This window comes from Lissotriton helveticus, chromosome 2_1, assembly GCF_964261635.1.
Source record: "Lissotriton helveticus chromosome 2_1, aLisHel1.1, whole genome shotgun sequence".
NCBI lineage: Eukaryota > Metazoa > Chordata > Amphibia > Caudata > Salamandridae > Lissotriton > Lissotriton helveticus.
Genome location: NC_136059.1, coordinates 1986123496 through 1986144230, shown reverse-complemented (window position 1 = coordinate 1986144230; position 20735 = coordinate 1986123496).

Below are 20735 nucleotides of genomic sequence, written 5' to 3'. Positions count from 1 at the left end.
CGCACCCGCAGGTGATTAAACAGAAGCCCCAGGGGAGCGGTGGAGTCACTCCTCTTCCACTTACCGAGCCCTGCTCCTCCCTCCGCGCTGCCGTCTCTGTGTGTTTTACCTGATATCCCACCCAACTCGCTCTGGGAAAGAAATTCGGTCGGCTTTGATGAAGTACAAAGGCACCTTGACTCATGCTGCCGACTATAATCGTGAAACGGCTGCACTAAAGTTCTTATCTCGCGGATGCTCAAATGTGCTTCTTGGTCGTCGCGCGCGAGTACATAGCAACATTAGTACTGCAAACAGGACCAGTTGAGGGTCAGAAGAGTGAGTGGAGCCCGCAAAACCGCCCTTTAACAGGCTCCTCGCATGCATTTCCAAGAGGGGGAATTTACCAAGCAGGAAAGAATCACCGACCTGCTAATTTTATAATCATCAAAATTGACTAGCGGCAGCTTCATGCATGTTTTAAATTGTTCACTGACGGGGATGAGTAATTTACAATGTTCTGTTGCTTTCATCGCATTCTGGGTATATTGCAGGAAAAGCACACTATAGGTAGCATGATGCAAGGCAACGTGAGATTTCTGAGTTGGTCGTCAAATCCGTTGTCTCAATTAGGCCAACACACCGAGCTGAGAAGAATGACCCTATGCCTTATGGAAATTAAAAATAACTTTGGCCTAGAAAAATGAGGATGGGTATGAAATTGAAATCACTCAACAGAGAAACGCAGATATGGATCTCAGCTCAAGAGTGCTTCCAACTCACCTAGTCAGTCACCTTGCAGAAGTTATCCTGACTAGAAAAATAACCTTAAGAGTTTTTAATGGACTAAAGTCCTTCGGAACAAGAGATAAGTCTCATGAAGGTAGCGTAGCTCGTACTCGGGCACATGGTCAGTCAAAACATTTCAAACAGACATTGGCAAAGCTAATAGGTCTTGTCTATGCAAGAGATGTTGGCTTCGCGAACGTGAGTTAGACATGTTGCACACCAGCGTGGTTGCTATTCACCTCCTCTAAAACTTAGTGGCGTAGAGTGGCGAGGAGTGGAGTGTCTTAGAATGGAGTGGCAGAGAGTGAAGTAGAGTGTCCTAGAGTTGAGTGACGTAGAGTAGAGTGGAGGCTTGTGGAGAGACGTTGAGTTTCATAGAGAGAGTGTCATAGTGTGGAGTGGAGTTGAGTAGAGTGGAGTGTCCTTATGTAGAGTGTAATAGGGCGGAGAACAGTGAAGTGGCATAGAGTGGCATGGAGTAGATCGGAGTAAAAGTGGCATGGAGTAGCATAGAGGGATTCGCCTAGAGTGGATTGCAGTGACATAGAGTGAAGGGGCATAGAGTGCGGTGCATAAAGTGGAATGGCATAGATTGCATTAGAGTGTTGTAGATTGGAGAGGAGGAGAGTGGAGGGGTGTAGAGTGGAGTATTGTTGAGTGCGGAGTGTCGTAGAGTGGGGTGAAGTGTCGTAGAATGAAGTAAACTGTCTTAGAGTGGAGTGGAGTGGAGTAGAATGGCATGGAGTGGATTGATGTAGTGTTGTGGACTGTCACTGAGTGACAAAGAGTGGATGGGCATTAAGTGTTGTAGGGTGGAGTGGCATAGAGTGGAGTAGAGTGTCATAGAATGGAGGATCATAGGGTGGCGTGTCGTAGAGTGGAGTGGCATAGAGTGGGGTGTCATGGAGTGGAGTATCGTGGATATGAATTAGAGTAGAGTGAAGTGGAGTAGAGAAAATTGGACCAGTATAAAATGGAGTAGAGTGAAGTGGTGCAGTGTGGAGGGAAGTAATGTGGAGTAGAGCAGCGTAGAGTGAAGGGGCATAGAGTGGAGGGGTAGAGTTGAGGGTCATAACGTGTTGATAAAGTGCTGTAGGGTGGAGGGCCATAGAGTGTCATAGAGTGGAGTGGCATAGCGTATCCTAGAGTGGAGTCTCATTGAGTGTTGTTGAGTTGAGTGTCATAGCTTGGAGTATCGCAGAGAGGAGTGCCGTAGAGTGAAGTGAGATAAAGTGGAGTGGGTTAGAGTGGTGTGTTGTGGAGTGGAGTAGAGTAGAGTAGGGTGGAGTAAAGTAGAGTGGAGTATAATGGTGTAAAGTGAAGTGCCGTAGAATGTTGTAGAGTGTCATGGACTTTCATAGAGTTGCAGCCCGTAGAGTGGAGCATATTAGAGTAAAGTGTCATAGAGTGTATAGGCATAGAGTGGTGTGGCATAGAGTGGAGGGGCAAAGAATTTCATAGAGTGGTATGGAGGGGCGTAGAGCGGAATGGCGTAGAGTGGAGGGACATGGAGTGGAGGGGCATTGATTGGAGAGGGTATTGAGTGGAATAAAGTGTCATAGATTGGAGTGGCGGAGAGTAGAGCAAAGTGTTGTAGAGTGGAGTGACCTAGAGTTGAGTAAAATGGCAGAGTGGAGTGGAGTAAAGTGGGAGACCTAAAGTGGAGGAGAGTAGAGTGGCGCACAGGGAAGCGGCATAGACTGGAGTGTCATAGAGTGGTGTGGCAAAGAGTGACATAGAGTAGAGTGACATAAAGAGGCATGGAGTAGAGTGGAGTGGCATAGTGTGGAGTGTCATAGAGTGGCGTAGAGTGGAGTGGCATAGCGTGGAGTTGATTGAAATGGCATGGAATGTCATAAAGAGTCATAGAGTGGAGCAGAGTGGGGTGTTGTAAAGGGGAGTACAGTAGTGCAGCATAGATTGAAATGCAGTGTGATAGAGCGAAGTAGAGTAGTGTGTTGTGGAGTGGTTTAGAGTTGATTTGTGTGGAGTGGCATAGAGTGGAGTGGCATAACATGGAGTGGAATACATTGGAGATGAGCAGCGTAGAATGGAGTGGAGTGGTGTGGAGTAGGGTAGAGTGGCATTGAGTGAAGCGTTGTAGAGTGTTGTGGAGTGGAGGGGCATAGAGCTGAGTGGTGTAGAGTATTGGTGTGTTGCGTAAAGTTTTGCTGAGTGGAAGGGCATTGGGTGGCATAGAGTGGAGTAAAGTGTCATAGAAAGGAGCGTTGTAGAGTGAAGCATACATTGTGGGGAAGCTCACTACTATTACAGATATCATATTTTCAATTGATATGACCATTACCCTTGCACAGATGTATAGTTTTACTGATAAAGCTGGACAGCACACAAACAATAATGGGTGGAAATGGCATCACCTATTGTATTACTTTGTTTTGATCATATTAAAATATAAACAATATGCTTAATTTGTGCTTTCCCAATTCTGATATATTCTAAAATATTTGCACTGTTCATTTAGAGACATTTACATTTTGTTGTGTGCTAGAAAAATTCTTTCCTTTCATACTCCCAGATTGTCAGATACATTCTCTCACTTTGAAGTCATAGAAAGAAAAGTTAACACAATGCTCCCTCGGAAGACAGAGCCTGCCATTTGACCTCTACCTTTGAATGCACAGCAAATTTGACAAGAGAAGAACAACATTTATAAGCCTGTTTATAGAAAGCACACTACTATATATAACAAGGGGAACCCAAAGTAGCGATAGGCTTGGGACCTTGGGAGTATACAATATTTAAAAAAACAGTGGTCCCAAACTTCAATATCAATTTAAAAACGGAGATACAAATAGACCAAAATTGGAATCTTTGTTCAATGTCCAGCCGGACATATTTTAATAATAAATATAATCAAATGTGGCATAATATCTGACAATTTCCAAGTGGGACACAAGCCTGTGTCCAGCTGCCACATATACACAACCAAAAAACAAACAAACAAATACAAGGCAGGGCAAATGTCTGTAAATTAAGCCAAAAATTAGAACAGACTATTAGTTGAGTACACTTTCTGTGATTTCCAAGTAGAGAAATATACAAATCATCAGGTGTAAAAGTGTCTACGACGTTTCGATCCTTATTTGATACAGGACCATCATCAGGACATATCAGTGCATGCCTTTACTCTGGTTGTATTGCACTCTCATAACATTATTTGGGGGAGGGTGACCAGTTCTCATCTAATGTGGGCTTCTCAGATTTATTAACAGGATTGTGGGGCAGTATCGATGGCCTTAGTATCGCGCTCCAATAAATTAAGGAAGCGGCTCCAAAAGTGGGGAGTCTTTTTCGTCTTTGTACGTTTTACCGGCGGAAAAACAGAAATTCAGTATAACTTCTACCCACGTGTTTTACTTAATTGCTATCCGGTCATAAATCAGAAATAAAGTATGGAGCACCCGTAATAGGGGATCTGATGTAACCGGCGAGATAATACTCGATCTGTGCACGGCGGCAGAGTACTCTGTTATACTGAATTTCTGTTTTTCCGCCGGTAAAACGTACAAAGACGAAAAAGACTCCCCACTTTTAGAGCCGCTTCCTTAATTTATTGGAGCGCGATACTAAGGCCATCGATACTGCCCCACAATCCTGTTAATAAATCTGAGAAGCCCACATTAGATGAGAACTGGTCACCCTCCCCCAAATAATGTTATGAGAGTGCAATACAACCAGAGTAAAGGCATGCACTGATATGTCCTGATGATGGTCCTGTATCAAATAAGGATCGAAACGTCGTCGACACTTTTACACCTGATGATTTGTATATTTCTCTACTTGGAAATCACAGAAAGTGTACTCAACTAATTGTCTGTTCTAATTTTTGGCTTAATTTACAGACATTTGCCCTGCCTTGTATTTGTTTGTTTGTTTTTTTGGTTGTGTATATGTGGCAGCTGGACACAGGCTTGTGTCCCACTTGGAAATTGTCAGATATTATGCCACATTTGATTATATTTATTATTAAAATATGTCCGGCTGGACATTGAACAAAGATTCCAATTTTGGTCTATTTGTATCTCCGTTTTTAAATTGATATTGAAGTTTGGGACCACTGTTTTTTGAAATATTGTTTATAGAAAGCAAGCACTCGTGGAAGAGTAGAGTAAACAGGCATGCTTCACAGAATAGACTAACACAAGCTGAAAAGCCTCAAAACAAATAAAGCGAGCAAATAGAAAGAAAGCAGCCGTAAGATACAAAACACAAAGGCAATGGTGACCAATGGGTGGAATGTATTCCCAGTAAGTTTTCAGAATTTCCCCAAGAAGTCTTAAGCAAACCAGACACCTGTGCTGTCTCGTAGGCTTCAGCCTAAGAAGGGGACATAAAACCCCTGGATAGAAGATAAGCCCCCATAAGGCACACAAAATAACCAAATAGCAACCAATTGAGCTAGTAAAGAAATAGCAAACCTAAGTCAAAGTCATCCTTTACATAACAAATATAGGATAGATGCACAATTGATCACTGGTCAGTGGACATAGATCACAATACTCACACTGCTTACAAAAATATTGCCAGTGTTTTGAAAAAGAAGGGAAATTGGAAGTGAGCTCACGCTGTTAAAAAGCTCTGGCCACCCCTGCAGACACACTGAAATGTTCGAAACCCACCCTTTTAGCTTCCAAGCCATTACATTTAGCCTGGTCAACTGCAGGGCAGGTAGACAGAGCCTCTAAAGTGGGGATTAATCGAAATTACTGATGTCCTATGCTAGCATATTTTTTTAAGGATCCAGGGTAAAGACACAATAGAAGGTGGTAAAAAAAATAGGCCTTTGACCAAATAAATTGGCACTGCATCTACCCCCCATGCTCCCTGATGTTTCCCTAGTGTAAAAGGCTAGAAGATGAGCATTCTGAAGTAATGGAAACAGATCTTGCCAAGGGGCCACTCACTCCCCAGTGATTTGCTATTTCCGGAAACAGATCCAAGCTTCATACGTACTAAATTCTACCTCTCATATACATAGAAGAAATAGCTTTAAAGAATAGATTATGTAGCGGACCCATTCCCAACATAAACTATAAATTAAATTTGGGTGTCTGGAGGAAGTGGGCTTTCCATGAAGACTTCTGTACAAGATAAAGCGTGGGCGTACTAGAAGTTTGGCCAACTAATGGGCCTTAAGTGTCTGGAGAGAGTGTGCTCTCCATGTGCGCTTCTGTACAAGGGGAAGGGTGTATGTAGTAAGAGCATAGCCACCTACCGAGGCTTGGGTGTCTAGAGGAGGTGGGCGCTCTGTTAAGACTTCTGTAAAAGGCGAAGTTTGTGTGTAGTAAGGGCATGGCCAGCTGATGGTGGTTGGGTGTCCAGGGGGAGTGGGCTCTTCAAGAAGACTTATGTACAAGGCAAAGAGTGTGTACTAGGAGCTTGGTCACCTAGTGGGGCTTGGGTGTCTGGAGTGAGTGGGTTTTTCATGAAAGACGTCTGTACAAGGTGAAAGGTGGGCCTAGTAAGGACTTGGCCACCTAATAGGGTCTAGATGTCTGGATGAAGTGCACTTTCCATGAAGTCTTCTGTACAAGGTGAAGGGTGTGCATAGTAGGGGCATGGGCACCTAATGAGGCTCAGGTGTCTGAAGGCAGTGAGTTCTCAGTGAAGGCTTCTGTAAAAGACTAAGGGGCCTATTTTGATGGCGGGTGGATCGCCACCGCCGGGCCGGCGGTGGCCTCCGCTCCGCGGTTGTAACCTTGAAAACCGCAGGTCAGATTATGATGGCGATGGTGACTGCGGCGGAGTGAAAATCCATCTGCAGCTTTTCCGTCGATAACAATCCGCCCACTGGCCTGGCGGGCAGAGCTGGACCGTTAAAATGGTGCCGGTGCCTAGATTTTTCCACAGTCCGGATTAGGATGCATGCGAAAGCCAGCTTTTCCACAGCAGTCTCTCTGCTATGGAAAGGCTGGCGGAGATTGTGTTTGGGGGCCCGTTTAGGCCCCCCCTCGTGCTGGGGGTGTGTGGGTGCACTGGAGGGGTACCTATGGTACCCCTCTACTTTTCACTGGACCAAGTGGCAGGCACAGTGCAGTGCCTGCCACATAGTTCAGTGAAATGCACAACAAGCTCGTTTTCGCGACGCAGCAGTGCTGCGGCCAGCACCGCCTGCCACAATGTCAACGCTGTGGAATGCAACTGATGCAGTGGCGGGCCCATCTCATAATTCTATGGGCGGGACCGCTGGAAGCATGGTGGTCAGACCCAATCACCGCCATGCATGCAGGGGTAACATCATAATACCATGGGTGGGACCACTGCACTCATGGCGGTCGGGTACCAATCTCTGCTACGGTGGCGGCCGGAAAAAGTCCGACCGCCATCCTAATAGGCCCCTAAGAGTTTTCGTATAGGGGCTTGGCCACTGTGAGAAATTGGGTTATTGGTCAAAGGGGGTGTTAACCCTTCTCTGCAACAACCACAATCCCTGTCAGGGTGAACCACAAAATTCAATAAATTAACCCGTGCTTCTAGTAGCTTGGCAAAAAATCAGTCAGGCTTAACTCAGAGGAATTTGTAAAGTATTTATGCAGCACACAAACAGTAATAAAGTGAAAACACAGCATAAGAAAATTCCCAAGCCAATTTAGTAAAATAGAGTAAAATGTAATAAGTAACATGAGAGCAAAGAGACAAAAATCCAAGCAGAAAAACCGGAGATATGCAATTTTAAAGATCTAGGTAAGTATAGCGCCCAAAAGCACATTATGCCATACCTGGGGAAAGTCCCACGTTGAGGCCGACCGCAAAGGAGCACAGTCCAGATACATGGACCAGCTTAGTCCTGTTGAAAAAAGTTACCTTCTCAAAGTCTGGCGCAAAGATGTAGTTGGTGATGGAGGAGGCTGCGAGGAAAGCGTTGCAAATGATCGACTCTGTAGCATGAAGAGAAGGACTGGTTTCGCAAATGGTCAGCGCTGTAGCATGAAGATCCTGTTTGGCATCGTGATTGGTCTTTGCTGGAGCTTCACTTTGGTGGTCACCACAGGCGGTCACTGTAGCAGGAAGTCCAGAACTTGTATTGCTGGTTGTCAGTGGCCCTCAAACACGCACTCCCACATGGATACACACAGTCCCTTGGCCACCCACATAATATATGTACAAAATTGAATCACTCATTAGTTATACAGACATTTTACTAATTTAACTTTTGTGGTACCTTCATATGTATGTTTAACACTCATAAACGTTTAGAAAACACTCACAATCACTGGATGATGTCATCCATTTTTTCAGATATATCTTTAAAAGTGTTTTCTGTTTTTCATAATTGCATATTTACAAGTATTAGTAGGATATAGTATATTACCATATACAACATTTTTATTGCTACTTATATCTACACATCTTTGAGAACTCCGTGTGTATTCACAATTCTGTCCTCAAACTCGTTTTCAAAACAGTGTATTGATACCATAGTATTTTCAAATAGTTGTTCCTGTTCTAGTGTAGTGTTATATACACTGAGGAGTTTCAGATACTGTTGCATCTAATAACCATATCTTGTTTTATAGTAATAACCAACCGGTTCCCTTTTCTGGGAAACCATTTAACTCAATGGAGAAGCGTGGCTCAGTGGTTAGAGGCGGCAGACCCGGAAGCTGAGATTGGCTGTGGACCAGGGTTCGATTCCCCGCCTCGGCGGGACTCGGGCTCAAAAATTCCACGGACTCGACAATTCTCGCTCCGGTGCCTACTCGATTCACGGGGTCACACTCTGCGACTCTGGGCAATAGCTTGCTTAATCTCCACTACGGCCCCTCGCGGTGGGATGCCTGGCTTTCACCTTGTGGATACCCTGCCGGGTTATCTCACAGGGGAATACCAGGACGGGTTCCCTAAGCAAGCGCCTTGATGCCTTCGGGTGATACGTGCGCTATATAAGTCGCAATACATTTACATTTTAACTCAATAATATCCAGTAGTGCCTTCTGAGTTTAGCTTTCTCATGTTTGTTTTTATCTTTTTTTCAAGTTTTAAATTAGCCTTGTACATTCCTTTGACTCCATGTACTGCCATTGGGGAGGAAGGGTGTAGGTTCGTCAGTGGGGAAATCTTTCACTCTCAATACCTTCACATATTTTCCTAGTTATGATTCAACTGAGGTTTCACTATCATTCTCTATACTCAAATCTGTATCCCCCGTTCACCTTTACGTTCATCTATCCTGCTGACCCAGGTATCAGTGATGTCATCCATGATGTCATTTCCGATGTCATCAGCAATGTCATCAGTGATATTGCTGACCATGTTATGAGTGATGTAATATGTAAGGTCATAAGAAGTGCGTTGCGGGGGCATACGTTATAGTTAGCTCTACTAAATATAACTGCTGAATTTCACTGGTTTTGTACGAGTAAAATCTGAACCTAACTCTATAACGTCCCTATAACCTTTGTTTTTTTCAGTGAATTTCCAAGGTTTTTTAATGTTATTTCCGAATTATAATGTCCCTGTATCATTTGTTTTTTTAAGTAAATTTCTAAGGTTTTTTAAATTTTATTTCCTAAATGTAACCACTAACATTTGACAGTGAGTGTGTGAGTGAGTGCATGAGTGTCTCAATACGTCTATAGGTGAGTGTTTGAATCTCTGAGTGGGTCTGTGAGTCGGTGTGAGATTGTCTGAGTGGATCCGTGAGTCTCTGAGTAGATCTATGTGTGGATGTGTGAGTCTCTGAGTGGGTCTGTCAGTGGGTCCATGAGTCTCTGAGTGGGTCTGTCAGTGGGTGCATGAGTGTCTGGGTGGGTCTGTGAGTGGGTACATGAGTATCTGAGTGGGTCTGTGAGTGGGTGCATGAGCCTCTGGATGGGTGAGAGAATGGATGCATACGTGTCTGAGTGGGTCTGTGAGTGGGTGCATGAGCATTTGACTGCATGAGTGAGTAGGTGCATGACTTTGTGTGGGTCTGTGAATGTCTGAGTGGGACTGTGAGTGGGTGCATGAGTGTCTGAGTGGGTTTGTGATTGGGTGTGTGAGTCTATGAGTGGGTGTGTGATTGGGAGCATGAGTCTCTCAATGGGTCTGTGATTGGGTGCATGAGTCTCTGAGTGGGTCAGTGAGTGGGCACATGCGTGTCTTAGTGGGTCTGTGAGTGGGTGGGTAAGTCTCAGAGTGGGTCTGTAAGTGGTGTGTGAGTGCCTAAGTGAGACTGAGTGTGGGTGTATAAACATACATAATGTTTTCCGTGATATTCACAAATTTGTTACAACGCATAGTCACGGATTCGTCGTGACATTACAAGGGGCCTGCCCTGATGGTCGCAGCACAATTGTGAATATCGCAAGTGAGAAAACAAAATCTTTCTTTGACATATTCTGCTTATAAGGGGTTCCTCAAACACCCCATTTTTCTTATCACAGGGCCAGGGTACCTGCAACCTGAGCCCTTATGCCACTTTCTGCCATTTGGATTCAGCACAGGGGACTGCTGCGTTGAGACAAAATGGCAGCCGCAACTCTCTGCTCAAGTTGAGGCCAGTCAATCAGGCATTTCACTTGATGTGCGCATTTGCTATTAATTCCAAAATCTTTGCGAATTAGCCACCATCGCAGTTATCCTAATTTGGATTTTCTTAAATTACTCTATAACTACTGTACGGATTAACACTGGATGACTGAAAGCGTGATCTGCAAACCAAAATCTGTCTTCCTGAAAAATTTGGTTTAATTACGTCTAGCTGTTCAGGCTGTAGTCTTGTTCAAAGCTCCTATGGGAATTAGCATGTGAAATGCACCCGCTTGATAGATCACCCCAAAACTTTGCATGCAGTACAAGAATCACCGGTGCACTTGTTTTGGAAAATTTTGAGAAGATTTGTCACCCAGCACCAAACCTAAAAGCAAGTCAAAAAACGCATTTCCTATGGACTACCTACTACCGACTGTAGGAGAGTAGGATCTGCTTACTATGGTTACCCCCACTTTTTGCTAGTGTTTCACTGTTTCTCAACTTTAGACTGGCTGGGGCCCTGCTAACCAGGACCCCAGCGTAGCTGCTTCTTCTCTAAAATGATTGCATGTACATTAGGTACACTCCAGATTGTTACTGGGTTACCCTTGTGAGTCCCTAGTATATGGTACCATAGGTACTAAGGGCATAGGTACCCCAGAGGCCTACCAGAGGCTGAAGCATGTATTATGCCACCCCTGGGAAGCCTTCCAAAATGGCACCACAGGTTTGCTACTGCAGCCTGGGTAAGGTGGTGAATGCACCCCTTACTAAGATATAGGTTACCTATACCTACCTTTAACCACTGACACATATAAACCTATAAGTCACTCCTATGGCAGGCCTTATCAATCCTGAAGGCAGAGTGCTTGGTTTTGTGTGAGAGGGTGCCCATGCATGAGCAGGACCCCTCTGCAGCTTTCGGAATCTATTCTGTGAGGCTGTTCTGTGATGCAGCCACACCATTTACTCTTAAGTGTATTATAACCTTGCGGTAAATGCTAACTTTGGAATAGCTGCATGGAAACATGTCGTGTTTAGTGTCAAACACTTTGGAATCCTACCCCCTGCCAGTCCTGGCGGCGGGGGTAGAATTCCACCCTTCTAGAGGGAGAAGATATGTACACATTTACCTAACCGGTAATAGTTTAAAAGAGCCCCAGCATCACAAAATGGATGCTGCAGCCACAGACATGAGTCTGACCTCCTGTTGCTGGACGAAACCCCGGCAAGGGAGGCCTGGACAATAGGTTTCCTCTCACAGGGAGGTGTAACCACTTCCCAGACAGGCTTTAGTGTATTGGGGCTGGGTGGATGCATTCACAGAATGCTTTTCAGATAGTGCTGGGGGCACACTCGGTGTCCCTGTGCATAGCTCAGTTCAAACCGGTTGCAGGGGCACTCAGCCCCTGCTCTGGCGCGAAACTGGACAAAGGGAACGGGGTTTAGCCACCCCCCTCCCTGGATCCTCCCCTAGGTGGGTCCTCAGAGTATGTCCAAACCCCTAACTCAGTATAAGTATGGGTCCCCAGTCCTTATGACTTCAGTTTACACCTGGACGAAACTCTGCAACATATATCCTGGAACTTCGACATTCTACATTGACTAGAAGATGGAAGAATCTCCCTGGGGGTCAAGGAGACTCCCCTGTTCAAACAAGCACCAAAGAAGCATCTTGCCGGTCTGCATTTCCAAGGCTCCTGCCGGATCCTGATGGATTTGTGACTCAGGACACAGACTTCCAGATTTCTCAGAGACTGACACGAGATCCCAGCAAATCTGAGACCTGCAGTCCTCACTAGTGACGTTGGACTGGAACTCCTGGACACCATGCACGTTTGCTAGTGCATCAACTTCCTGAGCTTTCCAGAAGTTGTGCATTGGGCTACTTGTAGTGCAAGCCCCGAGCACCATCTGTACCGAAGATTGTGGGCCTACCCTCCATGAGTGTTCCGTAATCCCGCTTCTAGCATTTCTGCTTGAGGCCCCTTTGCGATCCCTGGTCCATCAACTGATGAGTCCCCACAAAGGTAACTCTTCTTTTCCTTGGACTTCCCTGGTTTCTCCAGATTTGCCCTGACTCCCCTCCAAAAGGTGAGTCCCTCAGACCTTGCTGGTCTGCACCAAAGCCAATCTCTGTATTCCGCATGGGTTGCTGTTGCCAAGGCTTGTTGGGTCCAATCCAGAATCCGACACTGCAGCACTCGACAACCTTTATGGGACAGCTAGAGTCCAGCTCCTGGTCATTCTCGACGCCTCCTGGCCCCCTTTGCTGAAGAGTCAAGCTTCACCTTTTTCACCTGAAATCACCCGACATCGGTTGGCATCTTCTCATCGCCTTCCTGGTCACTGGCAAGTGACCCATACTCTGTCCCCGCTGCTTTCAGGTTCTTCACATCTCTGACCACCCTTGGATCCACCCGGACACGTTCCACTTGGTCGCCTGCAGCACTTTTCAGCAGCTCACCATTGAAATCGAAGATGAAACCCGACACGAAAAGACACCTATGCGCCCGGCTTCCCTGGGTGAGGTAACTCGAGTACTCCAGTGCTCCCGTGATTGTTGACTCTCGAACCTCCTAGTTCTAAAGTGGTTTGCTCCAAGTCCTCTTCTAAGTGTCCTTAATCTGTAATTTTCCAACCGCGACTTCCCCCATAGAAGTTAATGGTGATTTGTGGATGTGTTTAGACACTGCACACGTCCCCCGTGGGTCTTCTGTGTCACTACCGTGGGTGGTTCCTGGTGGACCCAGTGGTTCAAAAGGGTCTATGCCTTGTATCTATGTCAGTTGTGGTTCTTATACCACTTTCTTAATATATGGTTTGCCTTAGGGCTCAACGTATATTGTGCTAATTTACTATGTGCTAAATACGTTTACTGAATGTACTTTTGCCTCTAGCTTCATAAAGAGACTAGAGGGATGTGTTTAGAATAAATACATATATTTTATATATATACCTGGTGTGGTTCTCCTTTCATTTGGTCATTCATGAGATTATAGAATGGTAAAACAAGCTGCTTTACATTCCTTCAAGACTTAGCCTGAAGGCTGCTCTCCACAGCTACCACTAGGATAGCTTTCTGTATAGGCTGCCTTTAGACCTACCATCAATAAGGGTTGTTTGGACTAGTGCAAGGAGCCCACTAGAATAGTGGACAGCATATGCCAGGCCAACTTCTCACAGCGACTATTAGGGAAATGCTGCGATTGAAAAGTGTTTGCAGCAATTCAACCGATCTACACTTAGCACATCAGACTAGCAAGAAGAGATTCTTAAAAAGGGGCTATTCTAAACAAACAATAGATGGGGCTATCAGGAAGACCATGAGTTTATGCAGATCTAACCTTTAAGAACTCAAATTAAAAAGTCACAATGACACAGGGAGTGAAGTCAGATGCATTTTGGCATTTAACAAACAGGACAAAGTACTAAAAAATATTATGAGGCGTAACTGGCCAATAGTACTAAGCGACCCCGTTATAGGTGGACCCTTGCCATACAATCTCTCTACTACATATAGACAAGCTCCATCTATGAGTAAGTGTTTGGTTAAAAGCACCCCATAGATAACAGAATCACAATCATGGCTTTGTAATTGTAGAGAAAACATATGGTAGAGAAAACATACTGTCCATCAGCCTTGAAAATGACGGGAAAGCTACGATTTGATGCATTTTTTCTATAAAGGAGAGAGGGGGCCAAGCCGCTCCTTCCTGAGCCTATTCTGGCCCAGAGGACCCCACCTCGGGGCCTCAAGATAAGTTTATTACCAGGTACCCACCCAGGACACGCGCCATGCTCCTCGTTAGGGCTGTGGGGGAGATCCAGGGCCCCCGTGACTTCAAAAGCTCCCCCCATGCTGCGGGAGCTGGCATTGCTCACGCCCACAGAGACCAGCTACTTATGCTACTCCCTCGAGGCTGGAGCAATCTGTTGATATTTTCCCCTGCCCGCTTCAGGGCTGGCAGGGAAACTGATGAAAAGTTTGCTCCCAGCTGGCAGGAGTATTTTTGAAAGCTCCTGCCTGCTGGGAGCAGACTTTGTATTTGGCTGGACTTTTAGAAATGCTCCGACCAGGAGGGAGCAAGCACAAGTTTCCCTGCTTGCAAAGGTGTGGGCTGGGAAACTGCTGTTTCCCAGCTGTGGGCTCCCCGGGACACAGCCAGCCCCCGCTGATGGTGTCCCTGGGTCCTTTATTGGCTCAAGGAGGGGGCCACATGGCCCACTCCCGTTTAGTAGCGGCCCTGGTAGATGGGGTCCCAGGGCTTTTTGGATGTACGTTGTTACCACGCATGCTTTTACTACGCATGCCTTTACAACGCAGGTTTTCAATGCAAGTCGTTAAAACGACTTGCATTGGGGGTGCTGGATAGTGAATAGTTTAATTTACTATTCCAACTTCAGTCCCCGTGGATAGTAGGGAAGGTGTTGGATAGTAAGTTAAACTATTACCTATCCTAGAGCGCCCCCCAGCGCAATTCGTTGTAATGACTTGCGTTGAAAAACCTGCGTTGTAAAGGCACTGCATGGTAAAAGTTGCGTCGTAAAGGATGTTTCCCGGGCTTTTTGAAGGCTCGTGGGGCCTCACGTCTCCCTCCCCTAAGGAAATGGGGCCTGGAGGAGTGGGCTCCCCAGGTGCCTATAATGGCTCAGGATTGGGACCGCACACCACCCTCACCTTAGGGTGGGCTCCCCGGGGCCTATAGTTGAAAAATGCAGCCCCGGCTACCATTTTGTTGCCTTTTGTTCCATGAACCCATGGGATCAATGCACAAATCACAGTGTTTGTGTGTTTTGGCCCTGAGGGGAAGTTCTTCTGGGTCCCCTCCCTACAGGGCCTAGGAGGGAAGGGTAGCCATATCCTGCCCTCATCTTATTTTTTATTTGTAACTTCAGGATAGGGTACTAAGTCCCTGAGCCCTGTAATGGCTACCAGCAACATTATTCTCATGTTGCAGCTAAGCAGAGCGCTTGTTCGCTCACCGGGGGTGTCTGACTCCAATTGGTGCTAATTGTCCCAAGGTAAAAAAGCTCCCTGGACCAATCAGAACTCTCTAGTTTTAAATTGCCGCTCCCGCAATACTCTCTCGAGTCTCTCGAGGATCAAACCATCCAGATATATAAATATTTTTTAACATGAATTACTCAAAAACCTCAGAATGGATTTGCACCAAATCACAAAAGCACAATCTTTGGACCACGATCTATCTTCCTGCCAAATTTGGTGGAATTCCATTCAGTAGTTTTTGCTACCTACAGCCCTGCTTAAAGAAGTCCATGGGTGTACCCCCGCGAGGGAACACTGGTGCAGGGTCACCCTCTCGTCCACGGGTCCGAAGGCTAACAAAAGAGAGATCGGCCTTGGAGTGAAGTGAAACAAACCAAGTTTATTAATCACTCATGAGTGGGATATCTTGGTACACAGTTGCACTAATACAAGGGAAACACAGGGGGAGTGGCTGCAGGAGCAAAACAGTTTCTCTAAGTGTGGCAGATGCAAGGTCTGTAAGAGGAGTAGCAATCAAAAGGAATATTGATTCCCCACACAGAAGAAAGGCAGCATAAATGAGTTCATAACATGTGGTAGTGACTATGTTGTATATGTTCCATAATGTCTATGTGGCCATAAATGTGTTGGTAGTACCATCTGACCTGCCAAGAAAAGTGTATTGGAACACTATAGAGCTATTAAGAATGCGGATGTTATTGATGACCCGGTTGCCATGCACTGGACAAAAGTCCACAATCAGAATGATGATTTGATGTTGTATTTTGGTATTGATAGGGTCATGAAGAGTGCATGAGGAGGAGACAGGGAGAAGAAACCCAGGTTATTGGAATCAGAGTACATCGTTCTACTTAAGAGCAAATCCCAGACAGGACTTAATGAGGACGAAGAAATTCATGTGCACATTGGCTGTTGAGCTGTTAGTTCCAAGGGTCATTTTATTGTACCTTCTGCCTCATTCGTTGCTATGCAGTCTTCTTTAACAGTTAGTTTCCCACATATAAAGTGAACATCATATATTTTACATTTCTATTGTTCCTGGTAGTGAAGACATGTAACATGGATTATTGTTCACTGTGTTTTAGTGTGGATGGAATTGGATTGAGAGTTGAAACAGAGAATGAACCTCAGAGTTGAGCATGGTGCTTGCAGGGTGGCAGGGCTTTCTTTTCTTTTTGGTAGATGTATGGGCATTTTTGATATGATATATTAATTAATGTTTTGCACTTTTATTATATTCCCAAGTCTATATTTTCTTGGATAAGCATATCTAGATTGCCCTCCTGGAAGCGGGTCCCATAAGCCAATTGGCTTTTATTTCACAGTGGAATATTTTGCACTGGAATAACCTAATTTGGCATAGGTGCTCATCTATTTGGATCTCATACTTCCTGCTGGGCAGCCAATGGTGCAAGAGTGGCCACAACATTATACATAATTCTGAGTTTAATTATAGGAGCAAGTCTTATATTATGACACATACCAGCCCTGGGGGCGGCTGTTGATTCAAAATTGAGGTATTATGGTGTAGTCAGAAGTCTGCTCCAAAAGCATGTTACTTAAAATGAGGGGGTGAACCACCTACCAGGACATTTCATGCCGACAATCTGCATACAGAAATTTACAATCCAGCATGTGGACTTGAATTGAATATCAAATTTTCTATTTTGGTTTTAACCATAATGCGTTTTTCTTTTCCCTTATGTACATTCATGTGTGTTCACTAACAGAATTTGTCTAACAATTCGCAGTCTGACCTACATGCATTGTCACTTTTAAAAAGAGCCAAACTGAATATCTAATCTCAAAATTTGGGTTTTTACCACTATTGTGTATATATATATATATATATATATGTATCCTAGATTGTCACGTCTTCACTCCACTCCAAATGGAAAAAACGAGCGTGGACCCAAAATCCGTGCAAGTTCTGTAATCAGCCATTGCCGCCATTACGCGTTTCGGGAGATCCCTCCCTTGATCACATGACAGCCTAAAGGAATCACCCATGGCTATTTAAAGTGCATGTGCATAAGCAGCCCCTTAATAAACATAGAAGACATACTCTCGCTTAGGTACATAATGCATATAAAAGATCACATTGACTGTAAAATACAGACAAATAAAATTGTACAATTTGGAAATTTCAAACAGTTCCTTTTCCAATTAATCAAATACATTTCATTAATGGAATCTATTCTGCTGGCTCCTCATATGCTAGCAGACTTATTTATTTTATGAAAAGAACAAAGGAACCCACACTCATAATGTTTCACACCATTTTGATTCGGGATGAAGAAGATAAACAAAACTTAATATGTTTATCTTGGCAATTAGTTATGCCTTTTTATTCAACAATTCTATCAACAATAGATATCAATTTAAGTCAAGAGAAGTATCAATGTCTTGAACTTACTGACCATAAACGTGCAACTGAACATTCAAATCAAAAATTGCGTGATTGCACAAACATGTGACGAAACATACATATAAATTGTCAATTCAAATCAAAGATTGCGTGATTGCACAAAAATTTGACGAAACATACATATAAATTGTGACTAATATGCAATATACAAAAACAAGTGAAAAAGGGAATTTGTCAATGTATCATTTCATGACATTATCATACGATTTTGAAAAATATTTGACCAAAATGAAGCCTTTTAATGAGCTTCCATATAACAAAACGACCTCTCGGTAGAGATGTTAACAGGCGTAATGTTCCTAACAGCTTTAACTATTTCTCAACAAGCTAGGATTTAATCCTGTCCGCCTACGCGTTTCGAGTTTGGGAGGTTTCTTCTCAAACTCTCTTCAGGGCCAAATGTATTCCATTCCCCATTTGTTGACCTATTAATAAAGACACAAAAATTGTGGATACTTGTTACAGAATGCTCCCCTCAACCTACTCAACCTTTCTCATATGTACAACGTTAAAAAGACACGTACCTCTGGGGATTTGAGGTAAATCGATTCGTCCAAAAAACTCTTGTGAATCAGTGGGGTCTGTGCGTTAATCTAAAAAAATCATGGATTTTTATGAAGCACTGTGTATACACATTCGTTTTGAATTAACTGAAAAACAGGCATTCCGTTCATACCTGATTATCAGGTACAAGAGGGACCAAATCCTGCTGTAATTCTCATTAATGAAGATGTCCGTGTTTCACCTGGTACACTGTAAGCGAAATAAGCGCATTACTTGCTTTTTCAATGAAGTTGACTAATGAACTCCCAAGTGAAGTTATGCGCACACGGGTCATGACTTACTGAATTTGTACCAGACTGGCAAGGTTCAAGGATGCCTTGGTTCACAGCAGTGTCGGTTGTATGCCTGGGTCCCTTCTGGGTTGTTTTCAAATGCCGCGGTTCTGTTTGAGAAAACGCGGGTGTTTGTTAGAAAACACTCTTCGAGTTACAGGGAAATGTGCGCGCGCTGACTGTTTCTTGAAACGCAGCGGCGGCGCGGCTTAAGTTAAATTTAATAGACTAACATTTAGACACTGTGGTTTTGTCGAGCCTAATTTTATGTTAACAAAATGCAAACGCTGTGTGATACAGCGTGACCGCTGGCCCGCTGGTAGCAGTTTGTTCGTCATACCTGTCAATTCAGCAGCCTACTCCACTTCCTCATTCCATCACACAAAGTGGATACGAGTCGGTTCCCTCAGAATCTCAAAGAGGCCAACTCCTTCTGGCCTAGCCAATCAGGGAGGAGATGTTTTTGCGGTGCCTTAGTGGTGCATTATGGGGCCTGTAGTCCACTAGGCTGGGTGACAGGTTTTTACCACTTCAACCCATCATAACATTACCGGGCCTGAATTCCAATCCGCTGTGGTGCAGTATTTACAGCCTTGATAGCTCACTCATTGAGTTGAGGCCGGTATTTATAGTGTCAAACCGCAGTATTAAATATGCCTCTTTGCGCAACAAAGCCTTCTCTACGTTAGGCGATTTGTGCTGTGGATCTATTCCAGCCAGAACGGTCCATCTGAAATCAGTTTCTTTGTGGTTTGCAGTAGCAAAATGTTCCACCATTGGTGCATTTTGTACCTTTTTCTTAAGTCGCGAGCGATGTTGGGTTATCCGGACATTTACCTGTTGGCATGTTTTACCTATATACAGTTTATTGCAGGTGCACAAGATCCCGTAGATTACATTTTTACTTTTACAGTTTGTGTGTAAACTGTGTCTCCATTTTATGCCATTGTGGCAAAATTCATCTCCTTCTACAACACTATTGCAGGCCACACAAGTACCACATTTGTGGTGGCCTGTGATGGGTTTGAGGTTCCATTTGGAAATTAAATCACTTTTGGGTTTCTGTATGAAACTATCGGCTCTGATGATTTGTTGGCCGACGCTCAAGTTTTTCTTCATAGCGAAAATAGGCTTTTGTAGAGGGAAATCTAATCCCTCCAACAAATGCCAATTACGCAGGATGATCTGTCGAAATTTGTTCGTGTGTGTTCCATATGTGGTGACACATACGAGTTTGTCCAATTCTTTCTTGGTTTTTATTTTGAGAAGTTCTTCTCGGGGGGTGAAGCGTGCTCGTTTCTTAGAGTGTTTCAAAAGTTTTTTGGGGTAACCTCTTTTGCTTAGTTCATCACAAAAGGTGTCTGCATGTGTATTGAACCCATCAAGGTCAGAGCAATTACGCCTGATCCTGAGTAACTGGCCATATGGGAGGTTATCTTTCAAACATTGTGGGTGGGCACTCTTGTAATGTAGAATAGTGTTTTTATCTGTGGCCTTCTTAAACAAAGTAGTGGTGAACTTACCCCCTTCGGTGCCGACAGCAACATCGAGGAATGTCATTCTTTGATTGCTACAGTCAATGGAAAATTTGATGTCAGGGTGTCTCAAGTTTAGCCATTCATAAAAGGCCATGAGCTCGGTCTGGCTCCCCTGCCACAGGAGCCAGACGTCATCAATGTACCGTAACCATTGTTTGATGTTTGCACCATAAGGGTTATCCTTATGAATGAATTTTTCCTCGTACTGTGACATGTACAGCACCGCCATCTCTGGAGCATAGGGACAACCCATGGCTGTACCCTTGATTTGAACAAAATACTCGTTTTCAAATTTGAAGTAATTGCTTTTAACTGTGATTTGAGCCAAGGCCAGAATAAAAGCAGTTGGAACTCTGTGTGGCCTTTCGCGTTGTTCTAGATAGATTTCCATTACCTCAAGAGCCTCATCTTGGGGAATTTGAGTGTACAGTGAGGTGACGTCTAACGTTACCATCAGCTGCGTTTCAGAGTCAAACGTCATTTCTTGGAGTTTGTTGATGAAGTCAATAGTGTCCCTTAGGTACGATTTGACCCCCTCCAAGAATGGTTTCAAGAAAAAGTCTATGTATTTTGAAGCCGGCTCTAAGGCTGAATCACAGCCGGAAACGATCGGCCTCCCAGGGGGTGTTGTACTATTTTTGTGTATCTTCGGTAGGAAGTAGAGAACAGGTGTTCTCGGC